This window comes from Condylura cristata, unplaced genomic scaffold, assembly GCF_000260355.1.
Source record: "Condylura cristata isolate star-nosed mole 26May11 unplaced genomic scaffold, ConCri1.0 scaffold00035, whole genome shotgun sequence".
NCBI lineage: Eukaryota > Metazoa > Chordata > Mammalia > Eulipotyphla > Talpidae > Condylura > Condylura cristata.
This window is the reverse complement of record NW_004567136.1, coordinates 12,877,554-12,881,962: the sequence shown is the minus strand read 5'-3', so window position 1 is coordinate 12,881,962 and position 4,409 is coordinate 12,877,554. Positions and strand designations below refer to the sequence as shown.

General features: G+C 53.7%; 1 long non-coding RNA gene across 1 annotated transcript in view; it reads right to left on the bottom strand.

Annotated features, from left to right (window-relative positions):
* Positions 1–2,046, bottom strand: part of LOC105854374 — a 4,830-nt gene extending 2,784 nt beyond the window's left edge. Inside the window, exons 1-2 of the long non-coding RNA XR_001146049.1 lie at positions 1,979–2,046; positions 16–92 (exon numbers count right to left, since the gene is read on the bottom strand). This is a non-coding gene — a long non-coding RNA (uncharacterized LOC105854374). The remainder of the gene's footprint in view (positions 1–15; positions 93–1,978) is intronic.
* Between the last annotated feature and the right edge of the window lie 2,363 nt (positions 2,047–4,409).

Below are 4,409 nucleotides of genomic sequence, written 5' to 3'. Positions count from 1 at the left end.
AGTGAGTGGGCTCACCTCCTCTCCCCTGACCACCGCCTCACACGTGAAGACACGTGGGAACAATCCATGCTCCGGAAAGGCAAGCCATCAATCTGTAAAGAAAGAGAATGTTCCAAGGAGAATAATTCTATGCTCTGGCATTGTAGGGCCCAGAATGATGGCAGCAGCCCCTGACGCTCCCTGAGGCCCCCTCCCCGGCAGAAACCTCCTCTATGAAAGGCAAAGAGGGGCAAGCGACAGAAGGGGAGCAAAGTGACAAGTGTTTGTGTGCTCTGACCAGCAAGCACTCTGCCAGCAGGCTGTGAGACCACTCCTGCTCGAGAAAGGAGACGCCAACATGCACAAGGCTGCTCCCTGAAACCTCTTTGTAATGCATTTGCCTGGCCCCAAAGGCCATCAGTATTATGCCTTCTTTTCCAGCATTGTTCCCCTTTTTTCTTTTGTGGCCATCTATTTGTAAAAGGAGTCTATTCTTAAAGACTCCTTACTCCAAAGAGAGGGATGAGGTGGAGGCAGAAATATTTAAAGTTGCTTTATTTTAGAATGAACACGATTTGTCATGATAAGAAATAAGAAACAATGTTTTCACTTTTTCCTTTCAAAAATAGGAATACTAAATATACTTGCAGTAATTTTCTCTGGAAAAAAAGGTTACAATACTGTTGTTGAATTGCATCATTTTGTTAAAATATTTCAATAAAAATAACTGTGAAAAAAATCTGGCCTTCAGAAAAAAGGCGCTATCAGTAGGGGTGGGTTGAATGAACATGGGCACGTTCAGACAATGGCCATCTGCATCTCTAAAGAGAAGAGCGAAGCTGACCATGAGCTGCTGGGTTGGTCTGCAGAACAGTTAGTGGGGGGTGAGCACAGTGCCATGCCCAGAGCATGTTACCTTTTGTGTAAGAAGGGAGGAATCTCAGTATGAAGAGCACATTTAAGTAATGAAAAGATAAATGTTTAAAATGGCTAACCTGAACATCTCCTTTAAAAGGCAAAGATGGGGGCCTCCCGATGGCAGGAGGGGTGAGTCTCAGCACTCTGAAGCTGGCCGCAGGCGCTGCAACAAGAGTGGGCCCTGGCCGGGGGTGGGGGGGACCCACAGGGTCCAGCAGACCCCTCCTGTCTCCCCGCTGCTCCCCTCAGCAGTGCATCTCAGTCGATCCACCTGTTCTGCTCCCAATCTGTCTCTGGGGGATCCTCTCACCCTGCACCTCTGGCTTGCACCCCAGCTTTTGTATACATAAGTAAATAAATCTAAAAAAGAAAAAAAAAAGGCCAAGATTGGCAGGCGGGGTGAAGAGCCAAGCTGTAATGTGTTCTTCACAAGAAGCACACTTTAAAGATTCAGATGAGGACGCGTGAGACTAAAGCTGACCTACCAACAGAGAGCATGAAAAGCTGGTATGATCCTAGAAAAACAGGCCAAGCGCATGTCCAGAGACAAGTGTTAGGAGAGCAGGCAAGGTGCTGCGTGCCAGCGAGAGGCTCAAGGCGTCAGGAACATCTCACCACGCTAACCGTGCGTGCCCCCGCCACGGGCGCCGGGTACAAGAAACAGCACTCAGCCACTTGGAGAGCTAAACCTCTCATCTGCGCTTTCAGTGCGCGCCTGGGTTTGACCACTGCTGCCCTCGGAAGGTCCCCAGGCTGTCTTTACAGCCCGTGCTCCCCTTCCTCTGCCCCCTCCTCCACATGGCCATCGCGGGGCCTCCCTGGTGGCGCAGGGGTGACTCTCAGCACTACGAAGCTATCAACAGCCCCTGCAGCATGAGTTGGAGCCCGGCCAGGGGGTGACCCCCAGGGCGCAGCAGACCGCTCCTGTCTCCCCGCTGCCCCCTCAGCAGTGGATTTCAGTCACTCCACCTGCTTGCTCCCCACTCTGGGAAATTCTCTCACCATATTCTCGCCAGCCCCCGCCCCCACCTCTGGCCTCTTGTATGCATAAATAAATAAATCTTTAAAGAAAGAAAGTTACCCTAGTGTCCAAGTCACAGGGGCCTCGCTTTCCAGCTGCGGCTGACCCAAGGGAAGCGCAGGTGAAAGCCTTGCCTGTCCGCCTCTGCGGGCGTCAGCACAGCCCTCGTCACTAAGACGGTCACTGAGGCTTCGGGGCTGGTGGGTGAGTAGCCAACTCCAAGACTGCGGCTTTCTGGGGCCACCTGGGATATCAGCCGATATCAGCCTCCCGCAGGCAGAGCCAGACCCCGGAGGGGCTGGGTGGGGAGGGGTGGAGTGTAAGCTCAGAAGACGCTGAGGCCCACCGGCAAGTCCCAGAACCCCAGGAGAATGCTGGGGAGCCGGGGAGGGTTGAAGGGGGGTCGTGGCGGGGTGGGGCGGTCAAGGCACGGTGGGTCCTGCAGTTGGCGGGCTGCACAGGCGTGGACTTTTACCAGCTTCCTGAATGTTTGCCCGTAAGCAGATTCTAAATAATGATGCTTCTTTATTACCTTTATTTATTATTAATGATGTCATTATCCACAGAAGTTATGATTATGTGTTTAGAAAATGGAAAAAGACCTGCTCCTTAGGAGGATGAGGGCAGAGTCACGTCTCAGCTTGTGGCCCGGGGGCGGGCCAGCAGCAAGCACCCCAGCACCCCATGCTTGGAGCTTACACCCTTCCAGATGCTTCCGGGAAGCCCGAGCCCTGGGCACGCCTGGTAGGCAGGGAGAGAGCTACCAGCAAAACTCTAAATCCTTTTGTCACTGAGCTCTCTCTGCATATCTCTAATTTTGAAAACCTGTATTTTCCCCAGAAAGTCTTCGCTATTATTCAACATGCTGAGGTTCGCAAAATATTTTTTATATTGTGCCGGTGTGCAGAGGTGTCTTTGTAACGACCTGAGGCTGCAGCTGACTGCTGCGTAAGGCTATCATGTACCTACCGGTGTGCGTCCATTGCAAACTGCTTCTCACTCAGCCTCATGCTGCTGAGATCCGTGCTGATGTGAAGATGGCCCCTCTCGTGTCCGGCTGTGCCGCAGCCCTTCCTGTGAATAACCCGCAACAGCGTATCTGCTCTTGGGAATCTTGATTTTCCCTTGAGTACGGGCCTGGGCAAGAGCTGTCGCCGGACAGCGGGTGGGACAGTGGCCTGGAGCGGAGACCCACCCTCTCTGCTTCCTCGGGTCATTTCACCTCTCCCCAGCCCACCCGCAGCCCCTTCCTGCCTCCCACCTGGCTCCCACCCTCCAGGGGCGCCCCTTTGCTTGACTCCGTCCTGCCATTGCTCCGCGCCATGTCCTCACGGACAGGTGGGGAAGCTCTCTCCTCCTCTGGGAAATGCCCCTCACCTAGCTAAGCCAGGTCACATCCCTTGGCTTTACCTGGCAGCGTGTGTTTTCCAAGCCGGTGCACATGACGTGTGGTCTGCGTGAGGACTGTGGTTGACTCGCCTGTGTCCGCCTCCCTCCATCCTTCACGGGGCGGGGCTCTGCCTGCAACAAGCCCACATCTGCTGCACAGCTGGCAGTGGAGTCCCAGGGGGACAAGGCCGTGGCCTTTCGGCAGCTCCTCGGTAACATTCCCACTGGCCATACAGGGACTCATTTGCAGGTGGGCCAGAGTCCACCAGGCACGGTGGCTGTTTTCCTGGGGACACTCTGGAGCGAGGCCCAGCTTTCCTGCAGGCTGGCTCTGGCCATCCGCTCTCCCACTGCATCCAGGGCTGCTCGGGAGAGGGTCTCAGGGGTAGGGGCCACTCCCCAAAACCTGGAGGGATCGGACCCTACGGAGACAGATTTCCAGGGGTGCAGGGAGGCGGTACGGGGGCCCTGTCCATCTACCCGGGGTCACTAGCAGCCAACTCCAAAGCTACGAGACTATTTGTAAATGACCCAGGGACCCTCCTCGGCACTCACCGATACTTAGCTGCTGGTATTTTTATTAGTAGGGTCCAAGCTCAGGGGTTAAGTGCTGTGCTTACTTTTTCTTAACTGAAACTTTCAAAAACTCTACCAAATGGAACTTAATTGTTTTTAGTGTTATCTCCCCCCATTTTACTGACAGAGAAACGGAGGCCCAGAGAGGCAAAATAACCAGCTCACGGCCACAAGCCCTCCCTCCCTCTCCCTCCCTCCCTCCCTTCCCTTCTTCTTCAACATCTTTAATTATACAGAGAAACCTGAATATATTTTCTGGAAATCAGACCAGTCGGCAGAACACAAATCTCCCTTATCCTTCCTCTTTGCACAGTTTTCTTTGTGCATACAAACATGTAGTTTTGTTTTTTTTTTTCTTAAGCTTCTGACTGGTTCTCTAATTATCTTTTGAATAAATGACAGACCCCAGGGCTCAGGACTCCAGCTTGGGCTTCCCTCCCTCGGCCTCCACCCTGTGCCCCCGGCTCGTTTCCCCGACACCCAGGCCCAGGGCTCCCTCTGCTCATTGCATTTGCAGGGGTCAGTT